The following is a 16,251-nucleotide window of genomic DNA, read 5'->3' on the forward strand; positions in this document are numbered from 1 at the left end:
GACAAAGCAGGTATGAGGCAGTTTCTAAAAAGTAACTATGATCGGTAGAAAACGGTAAATAAAAATGTAAACAGACTCTGGGATGGGTTTAAAGAAATTGTTGAGGAATGCGAAAACAGGTTTGTACCTTTAAGGGTGGTAAGGAATGGTAAAGACCCACCTTGTTATAATAGAGAAATAAAGAGACTAAGAAGGAGGTGCAGACTGGAAAGAAATAGAGTTAGAAATGGCTGTGGAAGTAAGGAGAAATTGAAGGAACTTACTAGAAAATTGAATCTAGCAAAGAAGGCAGCTAAGGATAACATGATGGCAAGCATAACTGGCAGTCATACAAATTTTAGTGAAAAATGGAAGGGTATGTATAGGTATTTTAAGGCAGAAACAGGTTCCAAGAAGGACATTCCAGGAATAATTAATGAACAAGGGGAGAGTATTTACTTACTTAGGGAGTCCAATAGTGTTATACCTCTGTAGTTGTTTGGATTACTTCTCTCCCCACGCTTCTTGTAAATTGGACATATTATACCTGTCTGCCATGCCTTAGGAAACTCCAAAGAATCAAATATCCTATTGAACAATTTTACTAATATTTCCAGCATTTGTTGACTTTTTACTGCTTCTTTCCAAAATTCATTAGTTATACCACTGAAGCCCCCCGCTTTCCTACAGTTGACCTTTCTAATCATTTCTAAAACCTCACATTCTGTTATTTCTTCATCTAAGCAGGGGATACAAATCTCTAAGCCCCTCGAGATATCCATACATGTTCTATTATTTATCCAAGTATCCTGTCCTCCTAGCAATTTATTAAAATAATCAATCCAGACTCCATTCTCAATTTTAACATTGGCATATCCTCTCTCACCTCTACTTATTTTATTAATTCTATTCCATACCTTATCACTTTGATTATTCTTACAGTCTATGTTTATTAATTTTGCCTCCTCCTGTTGCCATAACCTCTTTTGCTCTACTAACAACACTTTATATTCTTTTCTTAGTTTACAATAGTGTGCCCGAACCTTAGGCTCCCCCTTTTTTCTATATGCCTTTAGGGCTCTAATCACCTCCATTTTCTTTGTTTTACACACATCATTGTACCATCCTTTCCTTTTATCTTTATTATTATTATTATTATTCTGTTTCCTTTTCACATGAGCTATAGTGTTAAAGGGTTTCTCTACCAGTTCTACCGCTAAGTCCACCTTACTACTCAGTAACGCAACCTCTATTCCACTCTTAATTATCTGGAATTCTTCTCCCTTTAAATATGACTCTACTCTTTTTGGGGTATTCTTGCACCACTTGTATTTATTAATTATCCTAATATTATCTTTTTCTGTTACAGTGTTACGTTCCTCCTGTTCTTTCTCATACACTTCTAGGGTAACAGATACCGGAGAATGATGTGATTCGGCCCATTCTAATATCTCTATTTCCTTTACCATCTCTAAAATATCTCCCGTACATACAACCAAATCAATTACACTACCTCCCTGCGCTGTAATATATGTTAGCTTTCCCGTTTCATCTCCCCGCCACCATCCATTTAGAATATGTAAATTCTCTGCGGTACATAGTTCTAGTAGTTTATCCCCATATACATTACGTTCCTTATCCCGACTGTTTCTGCTACCTCTCATTGGCTCTATTCCTTCTTTACTATATGCGGGAATTGACTCTCCAATTCGTGCGTTCCAATCCCCCAACATAATGATTCCTGCTTCTTCATATTTACCTCTCATTAGGTTAATCTCCTCTATTAAATCCTCAAAAAAGTTCACATTGGTATATGGTGACCCCATCGGATGGTTATATATAAAGGCTAAGCATATGTCTCTCTGTTTACTCCCTTCAAGTTTGATCCAAATTACATCTTGCATATCGTTAGGCAATTCTTCTATCTGACTACTAAACTCTTCCTTTATCAGAAGTGTTATTCCTCCCGGAATTCTCCCTCGAGTCCCTCGTTTTCTTTTTATTACACTTCTCGTAACATAGCCCTTCCATGTTAAAATCTTTCCTTCCGGCATCCATGTTTCTAAAAAAGCAAATATCTCAAAATTTTCCACAAGCTCAGACACTCTATCATTCCCCAGTTTACTTAATATGCCTTCTATATTTACAAAACCAATTTTCAATGCTAGTTATTTCACTTTCCTATTATCTGAGACACTACCTGTTTTACTACGTGTGTTTATTGTTTTATCAATTTGTACTATACTTCCATGAGGGGAACTATAAATTTCCCCTAACTTCTTTCCTTCCCGTTTAATACCTTTTCCATCTGAGAGCACTCCCTTCTTAGCCCATAAGTCCTTCAAGCTCTGTCCCTGCTTCTTTTTCTTGTCGTCCTCTGTCCTGCAGCTGCTTTTTTCAGCTACCGGAGTAGTACACGAGCTATTACCCGGTTCCTCATCAGGTGTTAAACATTTACTTACAGGTCGTTTCTCCGTAGTAGTGGCAACGCCCTCACTGTCAGTAGGTGTCAGCAACCTTGGCGACACGAGCTCTGCTCCTGTTTCCTGCACGTCATCATTCTTTCTTCCGTATTGCGCCGGTACCGCACTTCCTCCTCGCGCCAGGGTTTCCAGCTGGGATGGCGTGTAGTTCTTTCTCCAACCATCGCCTGTGATGAATAGTCTCTTGCCTCTAATAAACGCTGTAAGGCCCTCTCTTCTTGCTCTCCCCAAGTGGAATCGTAGGATTTTCATCTCTTTCCTTTCTTCAATTCCCAGGTCTCTCTGGATCCAGACTTCCGTCCCGTTTAAATTCCTGGCATTCCGGATAATTTGGTGGGTTTTCATTCCAGATACCAATTGTACTTTAATCGGTCTGTTCCCTTGGATCCTTCCTATTCTCTGCACGTCGTCCACATCGGATTCCGTGCAATTTACTTTCACTCCTTGTGTGAACACTTCCAACACAACATCTAGTAACGCCAGTTTGTCCTCGCTTCTATTGTCCTTAATCCCATGTATGACCAGACATCTGCTACGTTGGGCAAGCACTGATCTCCGGACCTGCATCTCCAGCTCCCGCGTGCGCTGCTCCAATACCAGTCGGTGTTCCTTAGCAATTTTCATTTCTTCCTGGTATTTATCTAGAGATTCTTTTATACCTGCCATATCACCCCGAAGGCTGTCTTTCATATCCTGAATATCTTTATTCTGTGCCATAATGAGCTCCCCCGTTGTGTCTGTTTGGCTGCCCTCTTTTATCACCTCCTTGATCTTAGCTATATCTTCCCAATTCAGTGGCCCAGGGTTGCTTTCCACTCCTCCAATTACTAATAATGCAGCAATCACTAACGCTGCCAGCACGATTTCAGAGTATTTTATATCACATATTAAACCACATACCTGATATTTTATTCGATTGTTCCATCGGCCGATGACCGCTCGGTAGAGTTCTATGCTTATTCCCATTATGCTTACGCCCCTACACTCAGCACTCCGCACACACGTCTGCTTCGTTTGCAGGGCTCCAATCGACTGACAAGGGGAGAGTATATGTGAGGATCTTCAAAAGACAGAAGTATTCAGTCAGCAGTATGGAAAGATTGTTGGTTACAAGGATAATGTCGAGATAGAGGAAGAGACTAAGGCCAAAGAAGTAATAAAATTTACATATGATAACAATGACATTTACAATAAGATACAAAAGTTGAAAACTAGAAAAGCGGCTGGAATTGATCAGATTTCTGGGGATATACTAAAGACAGTGGGTTGGGATATTGTACCATATCTGAAGTACTTATTTGATTATTGTTTGGTCGAAGGAGCTATACCAGATGAATGGAGAGTTGCTATAGTAGCCCCTGTGTATAAAGGAAAGGGTGATAGACATAAAGCTGAAAATTACAGGCCAGTAAGTTTGACATGCATTGTATGTAAGCTTTGGGAAGGCATTCTTTCCGATTATATTAGACATGTTTGTGAAATTAATAACTGGTTCGATAGAAGGCAATTCGGTTTTAGGAAAGGTTATTCCACTGAAGCTCAACTTGTAGGATTCCAGCAAGATATAGCAGATATCTTGGATTCTGGAGGTCAAATGGACTGTATCGCGATTGACATGTCTAAAGCATTTGATAGGGTGGATCATGGGAGACTACTGGCAAAAATGAGTGCAATTGGACTAGACAAAAGAGTGACTGAATGGGTTGCTATATTTCTAGAAAATAGATCTCAGAGAGTTAGAGTAGGTGAAGCTTTGTCTGACCCTGTAACAGTTGAGAGGGGAGTTCCTCAGGGCAGTGTTATCGGACCTTTATGTTTTCTTATATATATAAATGATATGAGTAAAGGAGTGGAATCGGAGGTAAGGCTTTTTGCGGATGATGTTATTCTCTATAGAGTAATAAATAAGTTACAAGATTGTGAGCAACTGCAACGTGACCTCGAAAATGTTGTGAGATGGACAGCAGGCAATGGTATGTTGATAAACGGGGCTAAAAGTCAGGTTGTGAGTTTCACAAATAGGAAAAGTCCTCTCAGTTTTAATTACTGCGTTGATGGGGTGAACGTTCCTTTTGGGGATCATTGTAAGTATCTAGGTGTTAATATAAGGAAAGATCTTCACTGGGGTAATCACATAAATTGTAAATAAAGGGTACCGATCTCTGCACATGGTTATGAGGGTGTTTAGGGGTTGTAGTAAGGATGTAAAGGAGAGTGCATATAAGTCTCTGGTAAGACCCCAACTAGAGTATGGTTCCAGTGTATGGGACCCTCACCTGAATTCAAGAACTGGAAAAAATCCAAAGAAAAGCAGCTCGATTTGTTCTGGGTGATTTCCGACAAAAGAGTAGCGTTACAAAAATGTTGCAATGCTTGGGTTGGGAAGAATTGAGAGAAAGAAGAAGAGCTGCTCGACTAAGTGGTATGTTCCGAGCTGTCAGCGGAGAGATGGCGGGGAATGACATTAGTAGACGAATAGGTTTGAATGGCGTCTATAAAAGTAGGAAAGATCACAATATGAAGATAAAGTTGGAATTCAAGAGGACAAACTGGGGCAAATATTCATTTATAGGAAGGGGAGTTAGGGATTGGAATAACTTACCAAGGGAGATGTTCAATAAATTTCCAATTTCTTTGAAATCATTTAGGAAAAGGCTAGGGTGCAACAGATAGGGAATCTGCCACCTGGGCGACTGCCCTAAATGCAGATCAGTATGATTGATGATTGATGATGATTGATGATGTAAACGTGGTTTTGACCAGCCAAAGCTGCGGTGTTCTATATACAGTTCTCATTGGAGTTAGTTTCGGTTTTACGAAGCAAGATATTCCTCCACCGGATCGTCCTTTTGCCCCTTTCAATGCCAGACTGTGTGTTGTGTTGTGTTGTATCCTTATATTGATAACGGATCTGTTAAGAACGTCTCTACTAGTATCGTAATGTCCGTGTCTATAATATTCATTGGCACTTACTTTAGGGCACTTCTTAGTCCCTCTACATTCCATAACATTAAGCTTATGGGGTCGTCTAAGGCGTCGTTTGGGCTATTATTGGAGAATAGCTCCTGTGCTCCTATTATATTGGGAACTGTCGTCAATCCTTCTACATTCCCTGTTGAGAGCTTTGCGCTATGCTGTACTTCCTTCTCCTCTCCATCTCCGAAAAATATAACGTCTTACTCTGATACCCTTTGGCCAAGCATCGGATTTTTCTATCAACTATTTCTTGTCGAAAGGGATACCAATTTTGTATGCTTTGTTGAAGCTCGCTGATTCGAGTTGCTCACATTCTATTTGCCCTGTGATACCACATTGATTTATGTGGGCTATCAGGTCTGCCCTCTTCACCGAAGGATATACGATCCCGACATACAGTCAGACTCTTCGTTCACCTGCTCGAAGACTGTTTGGTTGCGGTTCATTGGTTCCAGTAATGATCTCGCTGTTCCAGCGTTTTCTTCGGTATGTGAATTTAGTAAAAGGTCTCTGTTCATCCTCTCTTGTGCTAATGGTACGGAGTTTATCCCCCCCCCCCTTCCGTTGGAGCTGGAGTAGTAAGGTGTACTTCATCTTGGTCTTCATCTGTTTCTTGAGATAAAGATAATTTCTTATTTCCAGTTATGGGCTTCTTGTCATTAAAGGCACCTGTATTAATATTGTCCTTCACTCCCGATACTATCTCTGGAGGTTTAGGAGCTTTCGTCTTGGTCATATTAGGGCGTTGAAGATTCCTCTTAATTTCCTGACAAATTGTATTCTTGATCTCGTCTCTCAGCATACTCTCAGTATCGACTTTTATTCCAGTTAGCAGCATTTCCATGTGGGTCTTCAAATTTTCCATCAATTTCAATTCTACCTCTGACATTTTTTGTACTTTCGGCTTGCAGTCTGTGCACAAATATGTCAGTTTACAGTTTTTCCTCTTGATAATGTCAAATTCTCCTCTAGACAGTCCAGCCAAATGGCGCAATTTTCACACTGTATATTGTCACGGCCAACTGGATCTCTCGCTGCGCTCCCAAGGAGCTAGCTAGAGCGACGCATCAAGTCGGCCGTGGTATTGTTTTCATTTTTTTGTACACTCTTTCTGCAGATGTCGTTGTCTGCCATGTTCCTTGTCCTATGTCAGCTACCTCCCTCTATGGTCTTCAAAACGTGTGGAGTATAATCAACGATAATGTCGTTGAGTATAATATAAAGTTCCACTGATGTGTAACCACCGCCGTCTCGATCTTAACGATTGTGCTGCAATTGATCTGATACGTGTATTTACTGTGAAACAAGGATCATGTAAGAGAAATAGATCCGTCACTCCTATATAATAAAGTTCACTGAGAAAACACATCATGGAAGCTATAGTGGCGTCTGTATCTCCGCCAAAATAAGGAAATAAATACCACGATAATACCTCGTAATAAACTTGATAATGACAGTTGTTACTTTGTTAAAATTTTAATTGTGATAGAGATAATGATTGCATTTCGGTAGGAAAGTTGTATCTAAAGCTTCTCTCATGTCTTTTTTTTTTTGAAAAGTAAATTGCAATTATCGTATTTGTATGTTGGCCATACTGTTATAACGCTAGCTTGTAGCGTTGTTTCACCGTTCGCATTTTAATGTAAATTTACATCTATTAAATAATAAATGCAACACTGATTACTGAAAATGTTAATGCAATTCATATAAAACCCCAAAACGCCCATACGTGCCTAAATCATGATCTAACATAACCTCATTCTTTCGCTCGTTCGTTGAACCCTTCCCACGACTTTTATGTATGGGAATGGAAAACATGACAAGGAAAGGAAGAAGTAAAACACAGCATAATGCACACAGTTTATATTTTGAATTTATTTATTCCAAACAGCAGGTAAGATGCGCAATCAAATACAGTAGAGACAATACGCGACACTTACGGATTTAGCCTTGCTAAAATGGGAGACAATTCGACGGTGGCGCTCCTAGTGACTTGACCTGAACAAATCGCCCTAACATCAAATATCAATGGAAATGTATATACGGAAATGGATAAATAAATTACGTCTACAAAGAAAGTGGTATTGAGATATTAACTTCGAAGTTGCTAAAGCAATTCTGGATAAATGAATGAAAAATTACTTAAAAGGTTGTTATTCAAAGACTGAAATTAGACACATAAACAAGATATGAAATGGGCTGCTGTGAAATGGCTTGATCTTTCATTTATGCATTACTTTTTAGCTTTAGCATTTCTTCCTGAACTTTTGCGGTTGGATTTGTCTTTTTTCTCATTTAAAAAACATTGTATGATCACATTAAGACACTTGTCAATAAAAATATCGGCACATTCCTTACACACATTAACATTTAAAAGCTGGACAATTTTCCTCTTAACATGAAGCCTACTAACAGAAAGAAAATCTATATATTTCCGGCTTTAATCTGAGAAGAGGGATTAAAGAGAAAAGTATGAAAATGTTGTCGATAGTGATGCTTTGAGGAATATTTACGTACAATTAGAGTAAAAATGTAACTTACCCTTGGCTGTATAGTCGAGGATTTTTAAAGTCGCTGGCCTGGAAATGATCTGAACAGATCTTATAATTCTTATATAAGGGTAACGTCCCTTCTTTCTTGTACACCTTATCCAAATCACTTCTGTGACATTTCAAAACCCACAGATCATTACAAACTAGAGGTAATGTTTTCTCTACCCACATCAATGACAGGACAAATGCAGCAATCAGAGCCATCAACGACATACAGAATTTGAATAAGCTATCTATCAAAACAGCCCTGAAACTATCTGACCTCAAAGTGTCACCAGTGATCACCTATGGATTAGAAATTGTATGGCCGCATCTAAAAATGAAAGAGTTCGAGCAATTAGAAAAAGTGAAAGGTACGTTTCTGAAAAAGGCACTTTGTGTCTCGAAGTATACGCCTTCAAGGCTTGTATATGAGTTAACTCGCGAACCTTTCTATGTAGAAGATGTCCGTTGTCACCTACCACTACCAACTACACCAACATATCTACAGTTCATAGAGAAATTACGAGCAAAGAAGAGAGACATATGGAGCGAATTTTACTCGACGGACGCAATGGTTTACAAAGACTGGCAAGCAGGAGGATATGAGCTCAGACACATGATTACACGCTTTGCAATACACGGATTTCATTATAAGCTGTGTAAAACAAAGAAATTCCATCAACCAGACACGGACTGTGTATGTGAACGTTGTGGTAAGAGCTGTGAACGATATCATGCCATGATTTGTACTTGTCGGCGCGAATCGATGATAGCCTTCTGCAGAGATGACTAATGTTGTGTATTAATGTAAATATCTTTTGGCCATTGGCTGCAATAAAATATTATTATTATAAAACCCACAGATCACACCTACAACAACACATCGGTATTGAAGGTTAACTGCTGCACTATACAACAAAATATGCGTATTACATTTTATGCCAATTAAAATATGGGTCGAGCAGGTCAGGAGATTATGAAGTACTATAAAAATCTTTGTCACTGGAAGAATATATATGCAAACACAATATTACTTACATGTTCTTGTCACGAGGGAACCTGAAGAACGACCGCTTATTTTTCTCTACTTCGTAATTACTGCAGCCAAACACAGAACATACCTTTCCCCTCATGTTGAGAGGAGATATCAAGGAATGACACACGCTACTATTTAATTATGTCAACTCACTGAAAACGCATAAATAACACCAAAAACTTCACACAAAAATACACGTGCTCTTATGAGAGAATCAGTACTGTTCAGGTCTATCCGCTAGAGTGAGCTCCAATAGCTGTCCCTCGATTTCTCGCTCAGTGTCGTGTATTGTCTCTACTGTATTTGGCACAATCACACGCACGTTTACTCGCAACAGCTAGGTAGTTCGATGTGAAGTACGTTCATGTTCATAATACTATTTCTTCACACTAAGAACGCGTATAATTATAACTTCACTCCATACTCTCAAAAAACTGGATCAAAAAACTCGTTCAATGCGAAAGAATCTCAACAACTTTTCGTCTAACAAGCACTATTACTTACCGTACGACCAAGTTCCCTTCGCGCGCAACGATAACGGTGTTGTGTTTTGAATTTGCTGTACCGCGCAACTGAATATGTAATGCCAACTACTGCCTTCTAAATTAACCCTCTAAAAGAGAATTTTAGTTTTCACTAGTTGGTGGAGATTGAGTGGCCCATCTCGGAACTGCTTCGGACGCTCCCTATGAAGTGTCATCCCCCTGCTGTGAAAGTTGAGTGCTTTGGATCAAGACCAACTACAATCCTCAGACCTCAAGGCAGGTTTCGATTAATGGCAATATGGCCGTGGGTGCGGGCCAGGCGTAGGTAAAATGTGATTGTGGATACGAGTTTAAAGCAATAATTGTGAAATAGGTATTTCGAGTGGGCATATTATCGTACTTCGGGATTTTCAATACTGATACGGAAGTATTTGTGTCTCCAGTCGCTTTTACGTGGAAGCTTAAAATCCCTGTAGGTTAATTATTTCGTATTTCAACGCGGTACCGTACAGGTTATGTGTTTGTTTAACATTGTGTTTGAGAGGTGGTGTTATAATTATTGGCGTTTACTTAGAATGTAGTGTGCTGTATTGTGTACCTCTCTGCAGGTCAAATTACGGAAATTCGTCGCGTATGTCTGCCCTCTCCATTTCGAGAGAAATGGATTCGGTGCATTGATAGGGAAAATTTTGCTGTAAAAAATGAACTTGTCGTGTGCATCAAATATTTTACTCTAAGTTCATTGTCCGCAAAGATATTATATTTCCCGTTGAGAATAGTGAACCTATTCGCTTCCCTAGGAAATATCTTAAATTGTCCATTGAGACCTGTCTCTCGCATAACATTTATTTACCTCGAGGAAGAAGGTGCCCTAAAAAGCATGAACAGCAACTGCCACTGAGAGACGAAGTAGCATTTAAACATTGGTGTGAAGATGATACAGATATTTTCAGCCTTTTAAGACAAAAATATGAGTCCATTCAACGTGATTGCGAAATATTATAATGTTCTCAAGACCTACAGTAGATATTCCATCAATTTGAAAGTGACGAGTGACCTAGAAGTGCAAGTGTATTTTAAAATTATTGGTTTACTAGCAGAAAAATTAAAGTTGATATTAGGATGTTACGGGCAAGGCAACCTCACATGTGAGAGATAGAGACAATGTGAAATTCTGGTAAGTCACCTTGGTAATTACAGAGAGAGTAGTATTGAAATGAGTGACATAATCTTTATTTTGGGGAACTTTCTGAAAATAGAGCCCTTGTTTTGGCCTTGTATTAACCTTTGAAAGTAACATTAATTGTTCAAGTGATGTGTGGAAGTGTGATGTTTATTCGTCAAAAATTATAACGGACTGTGTAAACATTCTGGCCAGTAATTTTATCAACAATTATACGATCTCAAATGAAAAATTGCCAAGAAAATTCAAAAGAGGGGTTGTAGGATGTGTGTAGTGCTAGTTTTAGTCAACTTCAATATTTTGGTGAATGATGCATAATAGGATAACGGGTCACAGTGTTAATGTTCGGAAAACTACTTATTTGTTTGGTGCTGTGTCGATTTTTTCTTAAGTCCGTATTCGTGTTTTCAACGAAGTGACATTTGTTAGGCGTTGATAACTTGTTGTTTACTGTAATGCTTTTTTCTGTTGCCAGTTATTCAACGTCACACTAACATATCAAAAGTTCTCGGTGACGGAAGGATAGGAAAGAGGTAGGAGTGGGAAGGAAGCGGTCGTGGTCTTAATTAAAGTACAGCCTCAGCGTTCGCCTGGTGTGAAAATGCGAAGCCACGGGACACCATCTTCAGGGCTACAACGATGGGATTCGAACCCCTCCCATCTTCCGAATGCAAGATCACGGCTACTCAACCCTGACCGCGCGGCCCTGAAGATGGTTTTCAGTGGTTTCACATTTTCAAACCAAGCAAATGCCGGGGCTGTACCTTAATTAAGGCCGCGGCCGCTACCTTCCCACTCGTAGCCCTTTCCTTCCATCCATCGCCAAAACCTTTCGATGTGATAGCGGACGTTAAACAAGAAAAAAATCCTCTAGATAAAGAGCACGTAAAATTACTATTTCTCTTTTACGTATCAAATGCTGTTTTTTAAAATCCTTCAATAAATATTTTCGTACTGCAATATTCTCACGACCATTATTAGGTTACTCCTCGCCACGTCAGCTTTGGCCAGGTACGGCAGCCATGTTTTTTCAGTATTGTGGTCTGAGTATTGTAGTTGGTCTTGTTTGGATCTAGGAAGGCTAAAATGGCTGCCTCATAAATATATCCTTCTATAATATTGTAAGTAGATCATTTCATACATGTTTTAGTTGAATACGTTGCACAACACCTCCTCGTCTGTACGAGAACTTTATACCGGCTAACATCTGTGGCATTTGTGCTTTAACTGCTGGAATTCTCGCCTTCGTACATAAAAACAAGCACCCAGCATTCAGTTCATGTTAGAATAGAGATACATACTATTCAAAGATCCTGCGTTCTCACAATACGACTCCGAGTAGAGTAGAGTATCGCGGAGTACGTAGTAAGGTTAACTCTGAGTAACGGGTATTTCGTGATACATACAGTACAGATCTGTTTCGTGAGGGTTATAAATGCATTGTGTGGTATTTATAATGAAATAATTAAATGGTCTCATTCAGAAGATCGTCTAAAATAAACAAAGTTACACAGTATACATTTTCCGAGAAAATCTTAGAAATTTGAGGTTAATAAATCAGCTGATAATATTCATAACATGGGTATTCTTTTAAAAATTCAATCATGTTATCTCCGCCGATTATCAAACTGGTAACTACTTTTTCTCTTTTGAACGCAATTATCTCCTTTATCATTCAGTATATAACGTCCTTCGTTGTCGACAACTAGAAAATAATTTGGATTCATTGCCATGTCAATATACTCGTATTTTAATATTTTCACCTCCTCCAATGAAAGCATTGCTTCACATGTCGAGTTAAATCTACCCACCTATTTACGCGGAGTAAAAAGAGTATATTCTGAGTTAATTGGAATGCATCTTCTGAACACGTTGTGGACTTAACTCTTTTCTTTTGTGAACGGATAGAGTGAACTCTGGGTTTACTCGGAGTTGGAGAGTAGTATTTTGTGAACGCAACCCTTGTCTACCGTCTACAAGGTAGACATGACGTTAGCAATAAACAACGGAGTGAAGTGAAGATCTCGGTAGGTGTAGTAATACTGCTACAATCGGAAAGCTAGAGCTGGGCTACCCAGAGATTTACTGTGGATTTGGTACAAATAGGGAGCAAAATACGAGGACTTTCAAAGGAGGTGAAGAAAAACTTAAAGGAGATAACTGTGATCCAACAACAACAACAACAAATACTACTACTACTAATGGGTTCATTCCTCCATTAAAGCGGGACGCGCGTCTCCAAAATGGTGACGCCGTCTCACAAGCCAGGAGATTTGTTACAGTGAAGATGCTCGGAGAAGGTGAGGGGGTTGGTGGCCATGGCCTATACTAAGAACTGTCCCGACATTCGCCTTAGTGCAGGAGAATGGAAAACCACAGAAAATAATTATCAAGACAACCGATGGTGGGGACCAGCCCCTGACCGTCTTCCGAATACAGAGGCCTACAGCCAAGGTAAAGCCGTGGCCACCCCTCTTCTGCTCGGTTGGCCGGTCGAAGTACAGAGCTGTCGGAATACGGACCAGCCATGGCCACTTGCAGGCCGAAGCCCATTCTGCAACCGCTGACCTCCAACAAGTCATGTAATAACAATAATACAGAGGAGTACGTTAACAAGTGATGTTTAGAGTAGGCAACTCAGCCCTTTTCCAAGGAAAAAGAAGAAAATAAGCGTAGTACGGCTTCATGGAACATGACTCGACATAGATTTTCCCAAGAGAGAAAGAAAGTAATCTCACGAAAGCGATAACAAGTGTAAACAGGATCATTTTGAGCAGTAAGGTACAGAGTAGTAACTATGCACGCAACATGGAAATATTGCAACTTTATGTTTTAACGATAAATAGCTCAGTGAGCTTTCAAAAATGAGAAATACTTCAAGAAATTCTCCCTCGGTCGATAACGTTTACATAACTGTGGACAATTTACACATAACATGTTCATAAAGATCACAATTATCCTAGGGCCTGGAAAGGGGAAATGAAATACTACACAGAAGAGGAAAATAATTATGCTAAAGGAAGATATCATCTTCATCATGACGTGCCATGCAAAAGATACAGTAGAATACTTTATAATATTGCTGAAATATTTTGGGAATTACAAATCAAAAAGTCTCGTTCAAATGAGGTACATACACAATAACCAGTCTCCAGATAAACTTCCGTAATGATTAAGCATCCATTCACATTGGCGATCACTCATATTTAGAATACAAAGTTGTTTACCACACGTATGATTAATTTTGTAAGGCAGGAATTTCATCAGATTCGTGCATAAAATTTCATTTTGCCATGCTGTAAGGCAACTGTTATCAACCTGGAAGGCGTTGGAGAATTTCAGGCAGGTGTGATGAGCAATAAAAACACGGACGAATTTGCTAAACAATAAGAAGTTGTGACAAAGAAAAGAATCTACTACAAAAAGTTATCTTCATCACCGTAAAATCTTACACGTAGAAAAAAGTTTTTACTAAAATTATTATACTTAACGAGCTTCTTGGTGACACAAAGAATCTTCCATTCAATTTTAAAAGTGAACATTTCAGAACATTTCAGAACATTTTTCATCCTTGAAAAACGAAGTTGGAGGCTACCTTCCAGATATTTCTTCAGACAGCTGGCAATTGCAGTTGACACGAAATCCGTTCAAAATAGAACTGCATTTGATTCCTGATTCTCTTCAGGAGCAGACAATCGACCTAAAGTGTGATGACGAAGCAAAAGCTGAGTTTCTACATTTGGCTGTTGAAGAATTTTTGATTAAACATTTTTTTTTAAATATAGCCACAAGTTGTTATGAAAGCTGCAAGGTTACTTCATCAATATATCTATATGAATCTGGATTTTTCTGAGTTGGATTACATCAAATCAAAATGTTGAAAGTGATCTGCGGTGTGCACTATAACAGTTCAGTTGTAATCGAGCTAGCGAAGCGAGAGGTTGTATTGTGCAGTGAGTGCTGAGTGAGAAGTATGAATATTGCTTTAGAGCAATATCGCGCGGCCATAGGTCGATGGCACGGGCGAGTGAAGTGTGTGTGTACGCCAAGTGATAAGGTGCATTTACGAAAATCTGGGCTTGAGGGAACTATGATGGTAGCAGCAGTGGTGGCAATTCTTCTGATAATAGGAGGCATAGAAATGAACCCTGGACCAACGGGTTCATTGAGCTGGGAGGACATAGATAAGATTAGGGAAATAGTCAGAGAGGCTTGCCAGTTTGAGCAAACAAGGGAGTTAATTCGCGAGCTGAGAAATGACATGACAGAAATGAAAGACTGTATAAAAGAAGAGAGAAGAATTATGACAGAAAAGGTGGTGGAAAACTCTAGGGAAATAGAATTATTGAAGTCGAATATGAAGGAGATTGAAGGAGAAAATGATAAATTAAAGTGGCAACTGAAAATGACTATCCAGGACGCAAAGAGGAAAAATATTTTCATATACGGCATTCCAGAGAAGGAAAAGGAGGATTCGAATGATCTAACGAATAAAGTGTTGGATATTATAAATAACCATATCAAGATAAATTGTAAAGAAGAAGATATTGATGAAATATATAGGCTGGGGAGAGTCAAAGGGAAAAGACCTATTAAGGTTAAGTTGATTTCTGCTTTGAAGGCAAACAAAATTATCCTCAATGGGAAGAACTTGAAAGGAGAAAGGATTTGGGTAAGAAGAGATATGGATAAAGAGACAATCATAGAACAGAGAGTCTTGCGATTTCACCTAGTAAAAGCTAGGAACTATGGACTAAAAGCATACATAAGAGGCAAACGTCTTATAGTAGGTGACAGTAACTGGTCGCGGATCTGGTCAATTGCACAGCTACGAGAAATGGATAGACAGTTGAGTTCATCACACCAGGAAGTGCAACGGCCTGTAGAGGAAGGAATGTGTCAGTCAGCTGCCTGCACAGTGGCTGATAACGTACAATCTGATGACAACAGCGTTCTGCATACTCTACAGAGGAACAGAAGACGGCAGAGGGACGAACACCTAGTGGAGGAGGATGGACAAACAGCTGACTGTCGAGTCGACACGAATCCAGGAAGTAGCGGCACACCTGATGACAGAACCAAGACTCTGGCTGGGAAAGATCTTCCAGCGGAGTTAAATAACAGTGGGAGGAACGACGAGGCGAGCCGGATGTCAACAGCGGCGCCGCGTGGAGGAGCTGAGGATACTTCCAGGCGTAGGTCAGTGAGTCTAAAAGACTTTTTTCAGAAGAAGGGGATGGGTTCAGGTAGTAGATTAAAACTCACAGAAGAACTATCTGAGAAGGACGTTATTTGCTCTCCGGAGGGAAGTATAATGGAAGTGGAAAGATCTAGAATAACTAGAAGTAAGTCAGGGAGTTTAGAACATAGAAGTAAAAAATAACTAGAGTTAAAGGTATCATGTGTTAACATTGAAGGAGTATGGAGCAAAATAGGTAACGAAGACTTTAAAGAGCTACTGGAAGAAATGGACATCCTTGGGCTTGTAGAAACTTGGGATGATTACAAGAAAGACTTAAAGATAGAAGGGTGTATCGTATGGAGTCAATATGGATCAAGGAGGTCCAATAGAGGA

This window comes from Anabrus simplex, chromosome 4, assembly GCF_040414725.1.
Source record: "Anabrus simplex isolate iqAnaSimp1 chromosome 4, ASM4041472v1, whole genome shotgun sequence".
In the NCBI taxonomy this organism is placed as follows: Eukaryota; Metazoa; Arthropoda; class Insecta; order Orthoptera; family Tettigoniidae; genus Anabrus; species Anabrus simplex.